This window comes from Nicotiana tomentosiformis, chromosome 5, assembly GCF_000390325.3.
Source record: "Nicotiana tomentosiformis chromosome 5, ASM39032v3, whole genome shotgun sequence".
Lineage (NCBI taxonomy): Eukaryota > Viridiplantae > Streptophyta > Magnoliopsida > Solanales > Solanaceae > Nicotiana > Nicotiana tomentosiformis.
Window position 1 is genome coordinate 59,337,567 of NC_090816.1, and position 24,016 is coordinate 59,361,582.

The following is a 24,016-nucleotide window of genomic DNA, read 5'->3' on the forward strand; positions in this document are numbered from 1 at the left end:
AAAAATAGAAACTTACTCCATGAATGAACAAACCTCTTCACAATTTTGAAGAACATACATACATGCTTGTTTAAATGCATCATGAGATAACGTGATGGTTTTTGAACCACCTTTTGTTTGCCCACTATTTTTAAAGATGGACATTTCAGCATTTGACACGGATTCATCGCCATTCCTAGCCGGTCTATTAAACTTGGTTGAGATATTCTTTAAGTATCGTGAGCAAAATGTGAGGCTTTCTTCTGCCAAATAACCTTCTGCAATTGAACCTTCTGAACAATTTTGGTTTCGAACATAAGACTTAAGTGTTCCCATATACCTGTATGCAAATGATTAGTTAATATAATTAATGTGTCATTCTAAAACTTTAGTATTGAAATTTATATGAAAAATACATTACCTCTCGAAAGGGTACATCCATCGAGTTTGAACTGGTCCACCAAGCTTTGCCTCTCTTGCCAAGTGAATTGGCATATGAACCATAACAACAAAGAACGACGGAAGAAAAACAATTTGAAGTTTTCATAATATGATAGGAATTTCAACCTCTAGGATATCAAGATCTTCAATTGTGAAGCGCTTAGAGCATAGATTCTTGAAAAAATTTCCTAATGCTATAATTGGTTCACACACTTCTTTAGGCAACAAGTCACGTATAGCTACTGGAAAAATATCTTGCAACAATACGTGGTGATCATGACTTTTCAATCCATGTATCATTTTGTCTTGTATGTTGACGCACCTTGAAATGTTTGATGAAAAGGCATCAGGAACCTTCAAATTAGCTAAGAAAGTGCATGCCTTCAACTTCTCATCGGGGGATAATGCATAGCATGCTGCTGGTAATAAAACATTGTTCCCATCCTCAACTGGGTGCAACCCTTGCCTGATTCCAAGATCCACCAAGTCATATCTACCTTTCACTATGTCCTTCGTCTTTCCAGTCATATTCATCACAGTAGATACAATATTATCAGACACATTTCTTTCTATGTGCATTACATCTAAGTTATGTCGTAACATAAGAGTCTTCCAATAAGGCAATTTGAAAAAAATACTTTTCTTCCTCCAATTGTAAGCGTCATTGGGAACATTACGCTTTCACTTTTACCCTTTACCATAAGTCACATTTCTCAAACTTTGTAATTGCTCAAGTGCTTCGTCACCTGTTAAGGGATTAGGTGCAACACCCATCTCTATTTTTCCATCAAATAACCTCCTATTTTTATGCCATGGATGATCCATTGGAAGAAAGCGACGATGACCCATATAACACAACTTATTACGTAAAGAAACCGATTGTGTATCTTCATGGCAACAAGGACATGCAAGTTTACCTTTGGTTGACCATCCTGAAAGGTTCCCATATGCAGAAAAATAATTAATCGTCCACATGATAGCCGCACGCATCATAAAATTAGTTTTTGAGTATGCATCATAAGTCTCCACCCCCTCCCATAATACTTTTAACTCTTCAATCATTGGTTGCAAGTATACCTCTATATCATTACCTGGAGACTTAGGACCTGAGATAAGAAGTGTCATCATAAAATATGGATCTTTCATGCAATCCCATGGTGGCAAATTGTACGGAACTAATATGACTGGCCAAATGCTATGACTAGTACTCATGTTCCCATGAGACTGGAAGCCGTCACTTGCGAAACCTAATCAAACATTTCTTGATTCAGCTGAAAAGGTTGGATGGAGCTCATCAAAATATTTCCAAGCCATTCCATCAGATGGATGTCGCAATACACCATCATCAATATTTTGCTCCTTGTGCCACCTCATTCTTTTTGATGTCTCTCTTGCCATGTACAATCTCTGTAGTCTTGGTTTGATTGGAAAATGTCGCAATATTTTATTAGCTACTTTCTTGCCTCCAGTATCTTTTGACTTCCATCTAGACTTACTACACTTAGGACATGATTCGGCATTGGCATACTCTCTCTAATATAAGATACAATCATTATCACATGCATCTATTTTGGTATAACCCAAGCCTAAGTCTTGAAGTACCTTCTTCGCTTCATAAAAAGAATATGGTACAAATGACCCCTCTGGAAGAACTTCTTTAAAGAATCTCAACAATGCATCCATCGATTTGTTGCTCCAATGATTAAGGCTCTTCAAGTGAAGTAGTCTAACTACAAAAGACAACTTTGACACTTTTTTACAACCAGGATAAAGTTCTTTCTCAGAATCTTCCAACAATTTGTAGAACTTTTTCGCATGCACATTTGGCTCTTCATTTTCCTCTTGATAATTATTCATATTCTCCATATTTGTAACTCCACAAGCATCATGAATTATTTCTGGAATATCATCTGTTTCAACAGTATCATCATCTACTTCGACATTGCATACATCATTAGAATTTTCAACTCTTACTAATACTTCTCCATGCAAGTCCCATACTTTATAACTGTCCCAAAAACCTTTCCCAACCAAGTCTCTTCTTACTTGGATTCTTGTCTTGAACGCAGTATTTCTACACCCTTTACAAGGATACCAAATTACAGAGCTCACATTTTGGTTGACTATATGCCCAACCAAGAAAGTCATCTATTCCTTTAATATACCTTTTGTCACATATATCCCTAATATTCAACCAACTTTTATCCATATCTTTTCTACAAAAAGAAAAGCAATCAATTAACCAATTAAAGGGAATCAATAATCAAAGCAAACCAATTATAAGTAAGTATTGAACTCAATGATTCTACACAAGTATAAATCAATAATGGAAACACAAGCTATATAAATAATGTTTGAACTGAATAATTCTACACACGTACACACACTAGGATATAGGACATCAATATTTTTTATAATAATGAGAATACATTAGATATGCTAAAAAATAATTAAATACCATAAAATGGTCTTATAGAAGACAAGTCCCAAAAAAAATCAATTCAATTGTCATGTAAGGTTAGACTAAGTTTATTTTCCCCTTCTCAAAAGGTTAAGAACCTCTTGTCTAGCTTTAAATGTCATGAATGAACTCCATTAAGACTCATAGTTCAGAAGACGATTTAATATAGAATTCGTTAAATTAACACATGTAATCATTTTGTATTATCGGTAAAACTAAAATAGATTAGTTAATGGAATTTCAATGAAGACAAACACTCATACTGAGAAAGAACATATATTATAAAATATACAGAATGAAACTAATACTCATGCAACTCCAACTTGGCCCAAGAGTCGAGCTCTGGCCAAAATTTCTTAAGTTAAGACCCCTGCAAATCATAAATCATACAAAGACATACCAAAAGAAATAGGCATCTCGGAGAGATTCACCATAAAAATTAGACTCTAACTTTTTTTATTTCCTAAAAGCATGATATCTGATGAAATTTGGCTTATATCAATTGCAGAACACAAATGTAGCACTGACTTATAATTACTGACTCTCAAGACTTTAGGAAAAATATATAAGACACTCTTAAGTTAATAAGTATACTAATGGCATGATATCTGGGCTTAGTTAGACATCGAGGCATGTTCAGGTAGTAGAGATTTTACAATAGCAAGGAAGATTCTAAGCAAAATTCAGGAAAACTTCATGAGTTATCTCACTACATTTGGAATCCACCAACTCAAAATTCATTAGTTCGAACCTAAATATGGAAAACTATTTTTGGTAACAAGATCAAATCACAGAGAGCAAGCATATATCTTTTGGGCAGAATCTTTTCATTTAAAGAAGTACCAAATTAATCCTTTGGTCCTAAGGGCATGGTGTTGTAAGTGAAATACAGAAACTCAAATATGTACTAAACTTTAGCCAAACATATGCACATACATAAATTTATTACCTATTTGGTTATGCCTAAGTCATGATTTCTAGTTGACAAAATACTTTGAACGAATCCGAACGGGTCAAACTGATGATAGTTCTACAGTCAAGTTCAATAATAAAGTTGAACTCAAGCAACAAATAATTTCTAAATTGATTGAGAAGAAATAGCTTACTGATATTCTTTGGTAAAACCTCAGGAAATCAAAGAAACAATACACCTTCGTTGGGTTCTTCAGCGCAGCAGGGTAAATATCGCCATTTGGGTGAAAATGGTCACTTGGATTTGTCGATTTTGTATTCTGGCTTAAGGCTTTTTTGAAGAGAGAATTTTCATTTGGGTTTTGAGATTACAAATTGATATCTTGAGCAGATCTCTACCCTTTTGAGTTAGGCTACTTTTGAGTTCTCTTCCCTTTTTGAGCGTGAGAGATTTTTGAGAATTGAGAGCAGATTCTTTTAACTTTAAAAAGTAGAATAAATAACTTTATATATTTCTCAAGTGTTTGTATTTTAATTTATCCTTAAAACTTTAAAATAAAAAGAATAGTGGCAATCAAATTGCCACAAAAGTCAACGAGCTAAATATTTAGAGCCAAATTTTCTCTTTTAGCTGGAAAGTAAAAATTTATCCCGTAGCTGAAAATATTTGTTGCGACTAGATAAAGTTGCCACTATAGTGTCTTTTCCGTAGCGACCTATTATAGTCGCCACAAATAACTTTACCTTTCTATTGCGATTTTCTAGAGTCGCCACTAAATCCCTAACCTTTGTGGCGATTAGTAGAGTCACCACTGATACCTACCACTAAAACCCCTTTTTCTTGTAGTGTGTTCATTCGATCTTGAATGAATTGATAGTCAGAACTTATAAGATGTTATTTTGAGACTTTTACCCATTCTTTCGTATTTTGAGCCATAAAATTTGAGAGGAGGAGATCTGAAAGAGCAATTTCACTACTACATAGGTAAGGAATATTCTCTCGTATTTGTCTTTATATATTAATTCCTCGTGGTCTTCTACACCTAAAATATAAAATTTTGATATGAAATTTGAGATTTTGACTACATTTGAGAGAGTGTATTTTGGAAATTTGAGGACCAATTTGATTTTATTTTGGAAACTAATTATATATTTGAACCCGACAGGTTAGAGGTTATGAGATTTGGTATTGGTTTCGGATTTCAGGCACCCGGGTCCAAATTTACTTTTGTTTGACATTTTAAACATTCTTCCAAAATCGAACCTTTATGGATTTGTATCGCTTCCTATAGCATTGTTTGACTTTCACAGTTGATGATTGGGTTGGATTTGCGTGATTGATGGGCTGGAGCGAGGTTTCTATGTGATTTGGGATTGAAGGTGTAACGACCCGGCTGGTCGTTTCGAGAGTTATAGCCCCGTTTTCTCCATTTCTGCTTTCTTTTGTGCTTTCCAGCTATATTATAATATACCGGGTAAGTTGGTTTGGTTCCGGAGTGGTTTCGGAGTAGATTGAGACACTTAGTCTCTAAAGTAGAAGCTTAAGTTGGAAAAGTCAACTGGATATTGACCTATGTGTAAATGATCTCAGATTTAAATTCTGATGGTTCCATTAGCTTTGTTAGGTGATTTTAGACTTAAGAGTGCCTCCGGAATGTGATTTGGAGGTCCGTAGTAGAATTGAGCTTGAATTGGCGAAAGTTAAAAATTTAGAAATTTCGGTCGGCAGTGAAAAATTTGATATCGGGGTCAAAGTAGATTTCAGGAAGTTGGAGTAGGTTCATGGTGTCATTTGTGATGTGTGTGTAAAATTTGAGGTCATTCGGACGTGGTTTGGTAGGATTCAACATCGTTTGTGGGATTCGGAAGTTTAGAAGTTCTTAGGCTTGAATCCGGGGGTAATTTGGTATTTTGATGTTGTTTTGAGTGTTTCGAAGGTTCGACTAAGTTTGTATGTTGATATATAACTTGTTGGTATGTTTGGTTGAGGTCGCGAGGGGATCGCAGTGAGTCCGGGTGGTTAACGGATTGTTTGAAGTTGGAAAATATAAATGAAGCTGATGCTACTGGTATTTCCACACCTGCGGAGGGGGAGCCGCAGGTGCGAGGTCGCAGGCGCCCGTGGGAGTTCGCAGGTGCGGACAGTGTTGAGGTAAGCTTGGTCCGCAGGTGCGTAGGAGAGGTCGCATCTGCGAGTCCGCGGATGCGGATAGATGCCCGTAGAAGCGGAAGTGAGGAGGTCAGGCAGTGGCCGCAGGTGCGAGGTCTTTTCTGCACCCGCGTGGTCGCAGATGCGGATATGGAGCGCAGGTGCGAAGTTGGGGATTTTATTAATTTTTCATAGGTGCGGAGGTTCTTGCGCAGATGCGGCACCGCAGGTGCGCATATTTAGCCGCATGTGCGAAAGACCTAGGCAAGAACTATAGATTGAACACTTCGCGAATTTTGGTTCATTTCCACCATTTTTAAGTCGGTCTTTGGAGCTTTTGGAGTGATTTTTGAAAGGGATTCAAGGGTATTTACTAAGGTATGTTGCTTGAGCTCTATTATCATTAGCTATGGTGTTTTTCCGTTAATTTCTCAACTAATTAGTAGGATTTTGGAGTGAAATAAGGGGTTAGGGCTTGGGATTTTGGAGATAGTAATTTGGGGATTTGAGGGACCAAATGAGGTCTAATTTTGATGAATTTAGTATGGGTAGACTCGGGAGTGAATGAGCTTTCGGGTTTTGTGACTTTTGTCAGATTTAGAGACGTGGGCCCGGGGGCCGGGTTTAAGTGAATTTCGGGATTTGGCCTATAGTTGGTATTTTCCGTGTGGGATTTATTCCTTTAGCTCATATTAATCGTATCTTATTGCTCGTTGCTAGATTTGGGTCATTTGGACGCCGGTTCGAGAGGAAAAAGCATCCCGGAGTAGGAGTTCTACACTATTGAGGTAAGTAATAATTTAAATCTGGTTTTGAGGGTATGAAACCCAGAGTTTGGTATAATGTGACTGTTTGGAGGTGGCACCCATGCTAGATGACGGACGTGTAGATGTACCCCGTGAGGGATTGAGACTTGGTCTATCTCGGGAGACTGTGAAGTCCAATAGCCTTTATTTGTGTTTATATGCATTCCTGTCTACTAGAACTTGACTGCCTTTCATGTTAGAAATCATGCTTAGGCTATATTCCTGCTCATGGTAGTTATACTCAGTCATAGTGATTCTTGTACATGTTTACCTCAGTCTCTGTTATTGGTTTTCCCCTGATGATATACTGTAACACTTTGATTTTGGCTGTTTTTCCTTTCTTTATTGAGAACTGCGAGACTAGAGAGGCTCATGACTGAGTAAGGCCGAGGGCCTGGTTGTGAGGTATTGTTATATGGCATGTGAGTTGTCCGTGAGGATTCTTATGTTTATACTATGGCACGTGAGTTATCCGTGCAGCACGTGAGTTGTCCCTGCAGCACGTGAGTTATCCGTGCGGATCCAGATATGATATTATAGCACGTAAGTTGTCCGTACGGATTAGCGCTTGGACTGTAGGAGCCCCTCATGAGTCTGAACACCCCTAGTGAGCGCAGGTACCTATTAAGAGTGTGTATTAAGGGCTGAGAGCCGAGAGTGTGAGCTGTTGAGATGGGTTGAGTGACTGCTACCTTGAGAGGCTGTACTTGCTTTTATTTATTGTTGCACTTAGTTGTTATCTGTTGTTGTTGTGAAATTTCTGGAAGATTCATATCTGTTTTACATGCGCGCGAACTTATTTGACTTATACCACAGGATTTGAAAGCATGTTCACTCTTTACTGAAAACTTTTAAAATGAACTGTACTGTATAGGTCGTCACTGCTTCTTAGTTCCTTATTTATTTCTGTTACTTGCTGAGTTGGTTGTACTCATACTACACCATGCACTACATGTGCAGATCCAGGTGTGTCTGAGCACGAAGATTGTTGAGTCCATGCGTGTTTGAGTTTCAGAGACTGCAAGGTAGCTGCCAGCGTCCGCAGGACCTTGTTACTCCTTCCATATTTCTTTCTGTTTTGTACTGATATTTAGATATTGACTGTAATAGTTTTAAATACTTAGACGCTCATGACTAGTGACACCCCGATGTTTGGGCCGAGGCCACGGTAGAGGCTATGGTAAGGGCAGAGGTGCAGCCCGTACAGCAACTGGGGCAGTACTTGCAGATCCACCAGTTGTCCCAGATCAGGACCAGATTCCAGTTGTTGATGCACCAGCTCAGGCACCACCTGTGCCTATTGTGATTCCAGGCCTTCAGGAGGCCATAACTCAGATTCTGACAGCGTGTACCGGCCTTGCTCAGGTGGCCTCTATCTCGACGGCCGCAACCACTTCTCAAGCCGGGGGAGGCACTCAGACTCTTGTCGCTCGTACACCCGAGCAGGTTGTTCAGGGAATACAGACACCAGAGGCACCACCAGCCCAGCCGGTTACAGCTGCTCGAGATTATGTGGTTCCTGCTATGCCTGAGGATAATCAGTGTAGGTTAGAGAGGTTTGGGAGACTCTAGCCTCCACCTTTCAGTGGCACAGAGAGAGAGGATGCCCAGGACTTCTTGGACAGATGTCAGAGAATACTCCGTACAGTTGGTATTCTGGACACTTGTGGGGTCTCATTCACTACTTTTCAGTTTTTCGGGGCTACACTCAGATGGTGGGAGACTTACGAGAGGCGTAGGCCTGTTGGCGCAGCACCCCTTACTTGGCAACAGTTCTTCGTGGTCTTTTTGGAGAAGTTCGTGCCTCAGTCCCGTAGAGAGGAGCTGCGCAGACAGTTTGAGCAGCTTCGCTAGGGTGATATGTTTGTGATGCAGTATGAGATGCGATATTCAGAGTTGGCCCGTCATGCTATCTGGTTGGTCCCCACAGGCAGGGAGAGGATCATGAGGTTTATAGATGGTTTCACTTTTCAGCTACGGTTGCTTATGACCAGAGAGAGGGTGTCTGGTAATACCTTTGATGAGGTTGTCGACATTGCTCGGGAGATTGAGATGGTTTGCGGTCAGGAGAGGGTTGAGAGGGAGGCCAAGAGGCCTCGTGGTCAGGGTGGATTTAGCGGTGCTCCTTTCGGGGGTCAGTTCCAGCACGGTAGAGGTCGTCATTTCAGACAGGCTCAGTCAGCTCGGCCATTTCACTGTGGTGCATCATCTAGCCATGGTTCTCACAGTCATCAGCAGGGCCAATCATCATTCAGTATACTACCAGTGCAGAGTTCTCATCATGCTTCGCCTGCTCAGGTATCCTCGGGTAGTTCTTTTGAGCATCAAGAGCAACAGTTTTGTCAGATGAGGGGTTGTTTCGAGTGCGAAGATTTTGGTCACATTATGAGAGATTTCCCTAGGCTATTGGGTGGGACTCCACAGCGGAGTACCTGGCCGATGGCACCAGCACCAGTTCCTCCACCACCCGCCCAGCCAGCTAGGGGTGGAGCTCAGCCAGCTAGGGGCGGAGCCCAGTCAGCTAGGGGCCGCCCGAGAGGGGGAGGCAGATCAGGGGGTGGTCAGGCCCGTTTCTATGCCCTCCCTGCCAGACCAGATGCTATTGCTTCAGATGCTGTGATTACAGGTATTGTCTCAGTTTGTCACGTAGATGCCTATGTATTATTTGACCCAGGTTCCACGTATTAATATGTTTCCTCGTATTTTGCCCATTTTCTGGATATGCCCCATGAGTATTTAGTTTCATCTATTCATGTATCTACTCTTGTGGGCGATACTATTGTTATGGACCGCGTATATCGGTCATGTGTGGTGACTATTGGGGGTCTGGAGACCCAAGTGGACCTTTTGCTGCTCAGTACGGTTGACTTTGATGTGATATTGGGTATGGATTGGTTATCTCTATGTCATGTCGTTCTATATTTTCACGCAAAGACCGTGACGCTGGCAATGCAGGGATTTCCGAGGGTTGAGTAGAGCGGTTCTATAGATTATGTACCGAGTAGGGTGATTTCATATTTGAAGGCTCAACGTATGGTTGAGAAGGGTGGCCTATCTTATTTGGCATTTGTGAGGGATGTTAGTGCAGAGACTCCTGCCATTAATTTTGTTCCGGTGGTATTTTCGGATGTGTTTCCTGCAGATCTGCCGGGCATGCCACATGACAGGGATATTGACTTCGGTATTGATTTGGTGCCGGGCACTCATCTTATTTCTATTCCACCGTATCGTATGGCACCGACGGAGTTGAAGGAGTTGAAGGAACAGCTTTAGGAACTCCTTGATAAGGCATTTATTTGGCCTAGTGTGTCACCTTGGGGTGCTTCAGTTCTATTTGTGAAGAAGAAGGATGGTTCCATGAGGATGTGCATTGATTACAGGCAGTTGAACAAGGTCACGGTCAAGAACAAGTATCCTTTGCCTTGTATTGATGATTTATTTGACCAGCTTCAGGGGGCGAAGGTTGTTCTCTAAGATTGATTTGAGGTTCGGTTATCACCAGCTAAAGATTCGGGATTTGGATATTCTTAAGACAGCTTTCAGAACTCATTATGGCCATTATGAGTTCTTGGCGATGTCCTTTGGGCTGACCAATGCCCCAGCAGTGTTCATGCATTTGATGAATAGTGTATTCCAGCCCTATTTAGACTTATTCGTTATTGTATTCATTGATGACATCCTGGTGTACTCTCGTAGCCAGAAGGAGCATGCTCCGCATTTGAGGGTTGTATTGCACAGATTGAGGGAAGAGAAACTTTATGCAAAGTTCTCCAAGTGTGAGTTTTGGCTCGTTTCAGTAGAATTCTTGGGGCACGTGGTGTCCAGTGAGGGTATTCAGGTGGATCCGAAGAAGATAGAGGTGGTGCAGAGTTGGCCTAGACCGTCCTCAGCCATGGAGATTAGGAGCTTTCTTGGTTTGGCGGGTTATTACCATTGCTTTGTGGAGGGATTTGCATCTATTGCATCGCCCTTGACCAAATTAACCCAAAAGGGTGCTCCATTCAGGTGGTCGGATGAGTGTGAGGAGAGCTTTCAGAAGCTTAATACTGCTTTGACCACAGCTCCAGTGTTAGTTCTGCCATCAGCTTCAGGTTCTTACACCGTGTATTATGATGCCTCGAGGGTAGATATTGGATGTGTTCTGATGTAGGAGGGTAGGGTGATTGCCTATGCCTCGCGCCAGTTGAAGACCCATGAGAAGAACTATCCTGTCCACGATCTTGAGTTAGCAGCCATTGTTCACGCCTTGAAGATTTGGCAGCATTATTTGTATGGGATTCATTGTGAGATCTATACTAATCACCGTTGTTTGTAGTATCTGTTGAAGCAGAAGGATATTAATTTGCATCAGCAGAGATGGTTAGAGCTTCTTAAGGACTATGATATCACCATTTTGTACCATCCGGGGAAGGCCAATGTGGTGGCTGATGCTTTGAGTCCCCGGGCGGAGAGTTTGGGGAGTTTAGCATATCTCCCAGTAGCAGAGAGACCCTTGGAATTGGATGTTCAGGCCTTAGCGGGACAGCTTGTCAGGTTGGATATTTCGGAGCCGAATCGGGTTTTGGCTTGTGTGGTCTCCAGGTCTTCTCTTTACGACTGTATCAGGGAGTGTCAATATGATGACCCCCACTTTCTCGTTCTTCAGGACAGGGTTCAGCGAAGTGATGCCAGAGATGTGACTATTAGTGATGACGGTGTGTTGAGGATGTAGGGCCGGATATGTGTGCCTAATGTAGATGGGCTCAGGGAGTTGATTTTCGAGGAGGCCCACAGCTCGCCGTATTCCATCCATCTGGGTGCCACGAAGATGTACCAAGATTTGAGGTAGCACTATTGGTGGAGGCGGATGAAGAAGGATATAGTTGGGTTTGTGGCTTGGTGTCTCAACTGTCAGCAGGTTAAGTATGAACATCAGAGACCGGATGGCTTGCTCCAAAGGTTAGAGATCCTAGAGTGGAAGTGGGAGCGAATCATCATGGATTTCGTAGTTGGGCTCCCACGGACTTCGAAGAAGTTCGATGCTATTTGGGTTATTATAGATCCGTTGACCAAGTCAGCTCACTTCATTCCAGTTGGTACTACTTACACTTCAGAGCAGTTGGCTGAGATTTATATCCGAGAGGTTGTTCGCCTACATGGTGTTCCGATTTCCATCATTTCAGATAGAGGTACTCAGTTTACATTGCAGTTTTGGAGGGCCGTGCAGTGAGAGTTGGGTACTCAGGTTGAGTTGAGCACAGCTTTTCACCCTCAGACGGACGGGCAGTCTGAGCACACTATTCAACTATTAGAGGACATGTTGCGCACTTGTGTTATTAACTTTGGGGGTTCATGGGATCAGTTTCTTCCGCTCGCGGAGTTTGCATATAACAACAGTTACCAGTCGAGTATTCAGATGGCTCCGTACGAGGCTTTATATGGGAGGAGGTGTAGATCTCTGGTAGGATGGTTTGAGCCGCATGAGGCTAGGCTCTTAGGTACAGACTTGGTCCAGGATGCATTAGATAAGGCAAAATTGATTCAGGAGCGGCTTCGCACGGCGCAGTCTAGGCAGAAGAGCTGTACAGACAAGAAGGTCTGTGATGTGTCTTTTATTGTTAGGGAGAAGGTTTTGCTGAAGGTATCACCCATGAAGGGTGTTATGAGGTATGGGAAGAGGGGAAAGTTGAGCCCCTGGTCATTGGGCCTTTTGAGGTGCTTCAGAGGATAGGGGAGGTGGCTTATAAGCTTGCCTTGCCACCTAGCTTGTCGAGCGTGCATCCAGTGTTTCATGATTCCATGCTCCGGAAGTTTGTTGGCGATCTGTTCCATGTTTTAGACTTCAGCACGGTTCAGTTGGAGGGTGATATGATTTATGATGTGGAGCGGGAGGCTATTTTGGATCGGCAGGTTCGGAAGTTGAGGTCAAAGGATATAGCTTCAGTGAAGGTGCAGTGGAGAGGCCAGCCTATGGAGGAGGCAACCTGGGAGATGCGGAGCAGATATCCACGCCTATTCGAGACTCCAGGTATATTTCTAGACCTGTTCGAGGACGAATGATTATTTAAGAGGGGGAGGATGTAACGACCCGGCCGGTCGTTTCGAGAGTTATAGCCCTGTTTCCCCCGTTTTTGGTTCCTTTTGTGCTTTTCAACTATATTATGATATACCGGGTTAGTTGGTTCGGGTCCGGAGTGGTTTCGGAGTGGATTGTGACATTTAGTCTCTAAAGTAGAAGCTTAAGTTGGAAAGGTCAACCGGATATTGACCTATGTGTAAAAATCTCGGATTTTAATTCTGATGGTTCCATTAGCTTCGTTAGGTGATTTTGGACTTAAGAGAGCGTCCGAAATGTGATTTGGAGGTCCGTAGTAGAATTAGACTTGAATTGGCGAAAGTTGGAAATTTGGCGATTTCGGTCGGCAGTGGAAAATTTGATATCGGGGTAGGAATGGATTTCCGGAAGTTGGAGTAGGTTTGTGGTGTCATTTGTGACGTGTGTGTAAAATTTGAGGTCATTCGGACGTGGTTTGGTAGGATTCGGCATCGTTTGTGGGATTCAAAAGTTTAGAAGTTCTTAGGCTTGAATCCGGGGGTAATTTGGTGTTTTGATATTGTTCTGAGTGTTTCGAAGGTTCGACTATGTTTGTATGTTGATATATGACTTGTTGGTATGTTTGTTTGAGGTCCCGAGGGGCTCGGAGTGAGTCCGAGTGGTTAACGGATTGTTTGAAGTTGGAAAATGCAGCTAAAGTTGCTGCTACTAGTATTTCCGTACCAGCGGAGAGGGAGCCGCAGGTGCGAGGTCGCAGGTGTGCGTGGGAGTTCGCAGGTGTGGACAGTGTTGAGGTAGGCTGGATCAGCAAGAGAGGTCGCATCTGTGAGTCCGCAGATACAGATAGATGCCCGCAGAAGTGGAAGTGAGGAGGTCAGGCAGTGGCAGCAGGTGCGAGGTCTTTTCCGCACCCGCGTAGTCGCAGATGCGGATATGGAGAGCAGGTGCGAAGTTGGGGTTTTTATTGATTTTCTGCAGGTGCGGAGGTTCTTGCGCAGATCCGGCACCGCAGGTGCGCATATTTAGCCGCAGGTGCGAAAGACCTGGGCAGGAACTATAAATTGAACACTTCGCGAATTTTGGTTCATTTCCACCATTTGCAAGTCAGTGTTTGGTGCTTTTGGAGTGATGTTTGAAGGGGATTCAAGGGTATTTCTGAGGTAAGTTGCTTGAGCTCTATTATCATTAGCTATGGTGTTTTCCCGTTAATTTCTCACCTAATTAGTAGGATTTGGGAGTGAAATAAAGGGTTAGGGCTTGGGATTTTGGAGAGAGTAATTTGGGAATTTGAGGGACCAAATGAGGTTGAATTTTGATGAATTTAGTATGGGTAGACTCGGGAGTGAATGGGCTTTCGGGTTTTGTGACTTTTGTCGGATTTCGAGACGTGGGCTCAGGGGCCGGGTTTGAGTGAATTTCGGAATTTGGCCTATAATTGGTATTTTCCTTGTGGGATTTATTACTTAAGCTCATATTGATCGCATCTTATTGCTCGTTGCTAGATTCGGGTTATTTGGAGGCCGGTTCGAGAGGAAAGAGCATTCTGGAGTAGGAGTTCTACACTGTTGAGGTAAGTAACAGTTTTAAATCTGGTTTTAAGGGTATGAAACCCAGAGTTTAGTATAATGTGACTATTTGGAGGTGGCACCCATGCTAGGTGACAGGCGTGTGGATGTACGCCATGAGGGATTGAGACTTGGTCTATACCGGGAGACTGTGAAGTCTAATAGCCTTTATTTGTGTTTATATGCATTCCTGTCTACTAGAACTTGACTGCCTTTTATGTTAGAAATCATGCTTAGGCTATATTCCTGCTCATGGTAGTTATACTTAGTCATAGTGATTCTTATACATGTTTACCTCAGTCTCTGTTATTGGTTTTCCCCTGATAATATACTGTAACAGTTTGATTTGGGCTGTTTTTGCTTTCTTTATTGAGAGCTACGAGACTAGAGAGGTTCATGACTGAGTAAGGCCGAAGGCCTGGTTTTGAGATATTGTTATATGGCACGTGAGTTGTCCGTGCGTATCCTTATGTTTATACTATGGCACGTGAGTTGTCCGTGCAGCACGTGAGTTGTCCGTGCAGCACGTGAGTTGTCCGTGCGGATCCAGATATGATATTATAGCACGTGAGTTGTCCGTGCAGCACGTGAGTTTTTCGTACGGATTAGCGCTTGGACTGTAGGAGCCCCTCATGAGTCTGAACACCCCCAGTGAGCGCAGGTACCTATTGAGAGTGTGTATTGAGGGCTGAGAGCCGAGCGTGTGAGCTGTTGAGATGGGTTGAGTGACTGCTGCCTTGAGAGGCGGTACTTGCTTTTATTTATTGTTACACTTAGTTGTTATCTGTTGTTGTTGTGAAATTTCTGGAAGATTAATATCTTTTTTACATGAGCGCGAACTGATTTGACTTATACCACAGGATTTGAAAGCATGTTCACTTTTTACTGAAAACTTTTAAAATGAACTGTACTGTATAGCTCGTCACTGCTTCTCAGTTCCTTATTTATTTCTGTTACTTGCTGAGTTGGTTGTACTCATACTACACTCTGCACTACATGTGCAGATCCAGGTGTGTTTGAGCATGGAGATTGTTGAGTCCAGGCCTGTTTGAGTTTCGGAGACTGCAAGGTAGCTGCCAGCGTTCGTACGACCTTGTTACTCCTTCCATATTTCTTTCTGTTTTGTACTGATATTTAGACATTGACTGTAATAGTTTTAAATACTTAGACGCTCATAACTAGTGACACCCCTATGTTTGGGGTTGGTTTCCGCATTTTTGATTCTATATTGAGTTAAACTTTGATTTTATAAAAACATTCCTGATATGAAAAGCTTTACTTTACTTTTATATTTAGTTTGGAAGTATTTTTGGGAAGGTCGGCTTGCCTAGTACCACCGATAGGTGCCATCACGACGGGTTAAGTTTTGGGTCGTGACAGAAGGTTAGCTCGGATGAGGTAAGTATCTTACCTAATCTTGTTGTGAGGGAATAACCCTTAGGATATGACTTTATTTGTCTAATTGGAATATGTGATAAGTGATGTATATGCGAGGTGACGAGCGTATATGCGGGTGCTATGTATGATTCATGATCGGAGTAGTCTTTAGGCTGTATCAGACCTTGTTTTGGATATTGTGCTTCCTGCTATCATGATTTATATGTTTGTATGACTTCGTGAACTTCTCAAATCATGCTAAAGATCATGTGTAGGATTTGATTATCTATTTGAACTTGATACTCATTATTGTATAGCATACTCGCCTAACCTGAGCTGTAGTTGGACACTTCGCACATGCATACACCTTAGTATGCTATTTTATAAGTCCATGAGTATGTAATTTGATATCTGTTATTTGTGTACATGTATTCTTTTATATACTTTCTTTGTGATGGACTGAGTTGACAACACTTGAGTGGTCCATACGGGTTGAGTTATTATAACATGCGAGTTATCCATGCGATTGTTATGATTATGACATGTGAGTTGTCCGTGCGTTTGTTTGATTATGACACGTGAGTTGTCCATGTAGCGTGTGGATAAGAATCCATCCCCCTAGGGTCGCCCTCTCATATTTCTCTGTTGATGGCGTTCAAGCGAATTATGGAAAACTGATCAGTGGTTGGACTTTGCGTATCTTCTCTATACGCAAACTCCTTGGATCTATACATGATTTTTATCGCATATCTTCTCTATATGTTAGCCACAAAATTTATATATGCCTTTTATGCATTCTTCTCTATATGCTGTTTTATTTTATCAAACGATTCACGGTACATATCTTCTCTATATGTTAGTCCAAGTAACTTGACTTGTTTATTCGTGCGTATCTTCTCTATATGAAATTGCTGACGGGTATTTGATATTTATGCATATCTTCTCTATATTTCACATGATCTAAGAATTTAATTCACAGTACATATCTTCTCTATATGTCAATCTGGGTAACTTGGCTTGCTTATTTATGCATACCTTCTCTATATGTAACTGTTGACGACCAATTTTGACCCTCCCTTTTAAAATTAAATTATTTATAATTATAATTTGTGTTAAAAATATTTCTAATCAATAATACTTATTTTTATACAAATATAACATAAATAGGTAATCAATTGTGTTAAATTAATAATTCGAAATTAATTTTTTATAAAATATATTAACCTTACTATTTTCTAAAATAATTAAAATAACTTCTATTTTGAAATATAAGTCTTACAATTAATTTAACAAATTAACCTTTGATTTTTTTAATTAACTCGTTTATTTTTTGAATTAATTCGAAATTAGTTCCAATTTAGAAAATAAAGTATTTAATAAGTAATTAGTTAATTATAGTAATTAATGGTGTATTTGGTGATTATATTTTTATCACATTTAATTAGAATTAGTTAAGTTTAATTTAAATTAATTTTACAAGATTAAAGACTAAAGGGATACAATTACAAAGATCCAATTTAACTCAATGTGGCTATTTGTTAAAAAAACCAGCCCAAACATTGGCCCAATCTCTATCTGACCCGGTCCGAAATTCCCCCTCCTATCCATCTTGGCGATCCAGGCCACTACGTCTAAACCAGCAGAATGGCTCCACGTTTCTCATCTTTTCCACTCAAAGAGAAAGCACAACACATCTGGACCGTTGATACAATTCATCAATGGTCCACAATTAATCTCCATTTTCTTCTTATTTTAAAACTCCTACCAGATTTTATCTCAACCGTTGGATTAAAAGAATCCAACGGCCACCGTTTTTTCATATTGAACCTTTTTGTTAATTTAAATTCTCCAAAAAATCGAGTCGTTGATCAAAAGATCCAACGGCTCACATTCCGTCTCTCATCCTAAATTAACCAAACACCCCACTAACCCTAAACATTTTCCACCAGAGCAGCCACCCCTGTTTCCTCTTTCACTCTCCATTCTCTCATCAGCTCGAACCCCATCAGTCACAAGACCTTAGACAAATCTGTGCAAGGTCAACAAATCAACCACGAAATCATCTTTTCTATCGCTACTAGCCGCGATTCTCCCTTGAATCTTTCCCCTTTTGTTGTTATAATTCAAAATTCCAAATCAAAACACTAGGTCTAAAACGATGACTTGGGATTTCATATGTTTTGGTTCTGTGCTTTCAAATCGAAGCAGTCATGGAGATAATATCTTGCTTCATCATTATTATTCGATGTCCAGAGGTCAAATGCAATGACCTCTGGACATTAGGGTTCGACTAATGGTTTTTAACGCTTTAACGGCCAATCCCCCATTTCTTCATGCCCAGTTAATTTCTATGATATTTTCCCCTCTGTTTTCTCTAATTTTACCTATTTTGTTGTCATCATCCAATCTTCGTCACTTTCCACTACCTAGATTCAAATCTACTAAAATCCTAAGGCACTTAATGCTGCTATAAATAGGAGCTTTAATAGCTCACGTAACACACCTATCAATATGAACACACATTAACATACAGAATCACTTCACATAATCAAAAACCTAGGGTTTTTCACTAATTTTGGCTTTCTTTTCTCATCTCCGGCTATGAGTTCATTCACTGCTCAAAGTTTAAATCTTTGGTTCCTCAAGGGCAAAGCAAAAGATTTCGTTTGGTTTGCTACTCAAAAGAAGGTCAGTTTATACTGACCCTCCCTCTCTTTAATTGTTCAAGTTGTATTTATGCTTGTCATCTTACTTTCTGTTGATTATCTTTGTCTATGATATATGCTATTAGTTTATGGATGATAATTGTATACGGTCGAAATAGATTTTGGCCTTCCTACATTCGATCGAGTTCGAGTGTTAAGAAGTCGGAATGAGATTTTGGGAGTGAGCTCTGAGGTCGGTACTAACGAACCTCGAGCCCGAATGTCGCTCGAGGAGGCAGATCGATAATCCTATTGAACCCATGACCGAATTGATCCGCAAGGCACTGCTTCGAGGTCGGAAATGCGCGACACCCATCTCGAAGGTCGAACTCGATCCAAGACCGAAGGGCCCGACCCAGTAACGAGTTCGAGCTAGTATCGAGCTCACAGACAAGAGCCGTTGCAACCGCACCAACAAAGAGAATCTTGGCGGGAATCAAGAAAGAGACAAGTCATCATGGGTCTACCACTACATGTTTTATTTTATTGTTTTTTGGTAATGACCCTCTTCTATAAAAGGGGGAATCCTTGTAAGCTAGGAAAGGGGGGAACATAAAAAAAAAAAAAGATCACTTCCTCTAGATATTGATAGTAATCCCTTTGTGCTTGTTTTACTTATTCATTCTTTTTGCTTATTATTTTCGTTCTTATAGTCAACAATACACATATTTCCATTTCTCTACGCGATTTATATCACATTGTATCGCATATCCTTAGAACCATCCACAAATCTAACGTTATCCGATTTTTCCGGTAAACAGTTTGGTGCCCACCGTGGGGCTAAGGGTAACAGTGATCGTTTGATATAAACCTAAAGTACACGCCAGTTTGCAACTTCAAATCAGCAATGGCTTCACCTATCGACCATGAAGTCGGCCTTCAAGATGAAACCAACAACTTGGCACCCGGGGCCGGAAGGCCACTCGATGAAGGCGCTGAGGCTCGAATCGAAGCACTCGAAATTCGAGCCGAAGTATCATTAGATGTCAATTCACAAATAGCTCTAGAGGCGAATCAGCGTTCCGAACCGGAAAGGAGCATTCAGGGTGGTACTTGATCCGTAGCTCGAGACACCCATAACGTGGAGAAGATCGGAGTTAGCTTACGGATGATCCTCGAGATGTTACAAGCCCAGCAAATAGCGATAGCTCAGTTGCAGAGCCAAACTCAGGTACAAAGCAGGCCGGAGCCCAATCCGCTTCGAGAAGTCACCCACAGAACGGAACCAGCCATAGAGAAGCCAAATGAGCAAGAATCGGGGACTACTCCCGAAATTACTAAATTGCTCGAGGAACTCACAAAACGAGTCGAAGCCAACGATAAAAAAGTAGAAACATATAATTCTAGGGTCGACCAGATCCCGGGGGATCCACCAATGATAAAAGGGCTAGATTCAAAAAAATTCATTCAAAAGCCTTTTCCCTCGAGTGCAGCCCAATCCCCGAAAAATTCCGTATGCCCGAAATACCCAAATATAACGGAACGACCGACCCCAACGAGCACATCACTTCTTACACGTGTGCCATCAAGGGCAATGATTTGGAAGATGATGAGATCAAATCTGTATTATTAAAAAAATTTGGTGAAACCCTGTCAAAAGGGGCAATGATATGGTATCATAATTTACCATCTAACTCCATTGATTCTTTTGCTATGCTTGCAGATTGCTTCGTAAAAGCTCATGCCGAAACCATAAATGTCGAAACCAGAAAGTCGGACATGTTCAAGGTAATGCAAAAGGATAACGAGATGCTAAGGGAGTTCGTAGCTCGTTTTCAAATGGAACGAATGGATCTGCCACCAGTCACAGATGATTGGGTTGTTCAAGCATTCACTCAAGGTCTAAATGAGCGGAGCTCGAGGGCTTCGTGGCGGCTGAGGCAAAATCTGATCGAGTACCCAGCTATTACTTGGACCGATGTGCACAATCGATATCAATCCAAAATAAGAGTCGAAGATGACCAGTTGACTTCTAGGACCATTACGAAAAAGCAAAAGTCGACCAGAGATCGATACCAGCCATATAGTGGAAACGATACTACTGCTAAGTATCCGTGGCCTCTTTAAAATCAACCTCGTACACAGGGAGGCTTTATCATTGAACGCATCTGTGATGATTATCAAGTTCGGTGCAAAGGAAATTACTTCGTTATTTCATGACAAACAGTGTCTCAACGGGAAGCGTTGTAAAGGCCAAACGGTCAAAATGAACCATGCTTATATAGTTGGCCCGAGCCCTGATGCAAAACATGAACCCATGTATAATGACCTACAAAGAAAGCTCTCCTCCTTACCGATATTCTATGTTCAAGATTTATTATGCAAACAGGATCGAGTTCGAATCATTCACTCGATTGCCAAGCCTACGGGCTACCTTTATTTCGAGTTTGAGCAATCACTCACTCGACCATTAAGCCTACGGGCTACTTTGACTATTACGCCTACGGGCTACATTGCATCGAGTTCGAATCATTCACTCGATTGCCAAGCCTACGGGCTACCTTTATTTCGAGTTCGAGCAATCACTCACTCGACCATTAAGCTTACGGGCTACTTTAACTATTACGCCTACGGGCTACATTGCATCGAGTTCGAATCATTCACTCGATTGCCAAGCCTACGGGCTACCTTTATTTCGAGTTCGAGCAATCACTCACTCGACCATTAAGCCTACGGGCTACTTTAACTATTATGCCTACGGGCTACATTGCATCGAGTTCGAATCATTCACTCGATTGCCAAGCCTACGGGCTACCTTTATTTCGAGTTCGAGCAATCACTCACTCGACCATTAAGCCTACGGGCTACTTTAACTATTACGCCTATGGGCTACATTGCATCGAGTTCGAATCATTCACTCGATTGCCAAGCCTACGGGCTACCTTTATTTCGAGTTCGAGCAATCACTCACTCGACCATTAAGCCTACGGGCTACTTTAACTATTATGCCTATGGGCTACATTGCATCGAGTTCGAATCATTCACTCGATTGCCAAGCCTACGGGCTACCTTTATTTCGAGTTCGAGCAATCACTCACTCGACCATTAAGCCTACGGGCTACTTTAACTATTATGCCTACGGGCTACATTGCATCGAGTTCGAATCATTCGCTCGATTGCCAAGCCTATGGCCCACCTTTATTCGAGTTCGAGCAATCACTCACTCGACCATTAAGCCTATGGGCTACTTTAACTATTACGCCTGCTGGCTACATTGCTTCAAGTTCGAATCATTCACTCGACTGCTAAGCCTACGGGCTACCTTTATTTTGAGTTCGAGCCATCACTCGCTCGACTATTACGCCTACGGGCTACATTATTTCAAGAAAAACTACTCATTTCTTTGAATTAAAACAAACACTTGACAATTTAAGCTGAAGGACGCTCGAGCCCAATAAAGCAAAGGGGACTACGCACGAGGCCCGAAGGCAACAGAGATTTAAATTCAAACTGTCTATTTAGTTTGAAAGGCCATTTTTCTTCAAAAAAGAAGAAGAAAGATTTGTATTTACAAAATCTTTTGTACAGAAGCGGCGAAAACGCTATCAGAAGTTATCCGATTCAAAGCATGTTGGGCCTCGTTGAAAAGACAGGAAGCCCCTCCGCATTCATCACTAATTGATCTTCTCCGGTCACCAAAGACCGAAGGTAACTGGCAATTCCCACCGGGGAAGAAAAAATTCGGGTATCCTCGATAAAGTCGGGGATTATAAAGACACATAAGATGATCGAGCATTACATACGTCATGGTCGGGATCGATAAAAACATCAGTGTATATCTGATCGAGCTGCTGGGAAATCATATCGTTTCTCGCCACATCCTTTTCCGAGAAACGAGGGGACTATCTGTATACGGTCGAAATAGATTTCGGCCTTCCTACGTTCGATCGAGTTCGAGTGTTAAGAAGTCGGAATGAGATTTTTGGAGTGAGCTCTGAGGTCGGTACTAACGAACCTCGAGCCCGAATGTCGCTCGAGGAGGCGGCTCGATAATCCTATCGAGCCCGTGACCGAATCGATCCGCAAGGCACTGCTTCGAGGTCGGAAATGCGCGACACCCATCTCGAAGGTTGAACTCGATCCAAGACCGAAGGGCCCGACCCAGTAACGAGTTCGAGCTAGTATCGAGCTCACAGACAAGAGTCATTGCAACCACACCAACAAAGAGAATCTTGGCGGGAATTAAGGAAGAGACAAGTCATCATGGGTCTTCCACTACATGTTTTATTTTATTGTTTTTTGGTAATGACCCTCTTCTATAAAAGGGGGAATCCTTGTAAGCTAGGGAAGGGGGGAACATAAAAAAAAGATCACTTCCTCTAGATATTGATAGTAATCCCTTTGTGCTTGTTTTACTTATTCATTCTTTTTGCTTATTATTTTTGTTCTTATAGTCAACAATGCACATATTTCCATTTCTCTACGCGATTTATATCAAATTGTATCGCATATCCTTAGAACCATTCACAAATCTAACGTTATCCGATTTTTCCGGTAAACAATAATCATGCCTTGATACTGTATGTTATCCTCACTGTGTGTGAACCAATTCTCTCTCTAATAAACTGAAATTATATTAATGCTAATCGACTATCCTTGTGAACTTAATAAATGCTTATCTGAGTTCAACAATCTATGTTTTGTTGAACTTCTGTAGTTAATTAAGGAACATTATTGATTCTCTGCACATGTTCTGATCATAGACCTTCCTGAATGTCTTGCTGAGATTTCCATGCCTGCTGCACAAGTCTTACATTGATTAGAACTGCTACCTGTTAATCTATACTATGTACTAGATTTGTTTGCTTTGATGAAGTTAGAACTAAGCTAATTGTGTACACTTAGAAGTTCAACACAAGCATGCTATTATAGCTATCAGTTTAGATGTTAGTATGTCTTACAATCCTATAACTCCTTAAAACATTATAAAAGTCTTCTGTTAATCCTCATGTTTATGTGATTGCTTAGTTATACATTTGAGTTTCACTAGATAATTGTTTCCCTAAAGTGATTGACCTAAGTATTAAGGAGTTTCTGTGGTTAATTCCTCATGCGTTCTGACAGCTACTACCATGTTTATTAGCATAATTAAAATTATATCCTTAACTGTCTCCATGGGTTGTACTTTTGCTATATCACCTCTTGAATTAGCTATGCTTTAACATATCTAAAACTGAACTTCATCATGTTGTCTGTGTTATCACACTAACTAGTCTGCCTGAATTGATTAATCAGCTACCAAAACCATATCTGCTAAATGTATATGAAATCATCCATGTTCTTATGATCTAACTCCCATGTAATAAACTCATTAGCATGGTCTTAGATCACCTGTTCATTTTGCAACCTTGTAGCCTTTAGAGAATGTTATTATGTACATGTTTGAGCATTTTCTTGTTCTGACTCATGAACCACATGTTTGCCTCTTTATCTGAAAAGACTTATGTTTGAGCTGTTATACCATTCACTTAGAATTGTATTACCACATAAAGAAGAAGTTGAATCTTATTTCTTCTACAAGGATTAACAACATAGAATTTGGAACATAAGTTAGTTATGATCACTAGTGAGCGTAACAGAAACACAT

At 41.2% G+C, this 24,016-nt stretch overlaps 1 long non-coding RNA gene across 1 annotated transcript; it reads right to left on the reverse strand.

The window, feature by feature from the left end:
• Positions 1-13: 13 nt before the first annotated feature.
• Positions 14-4,079, reverse strand: LOC138891525 (uncharacterized). The gene is made up of 3 exons (XR_011407817.1): positions 3,988-4,079; positions 401-2,636; positions 14-319 (listed from the first exon to the last, which is right to left on the reverse strand). It is a non-coding gene; the product is annotated as an uncharacterized lncRNA (long non-coding RNA).
• Positions 4,080-24,016: the final 19,937 nt, after the last annotated feature.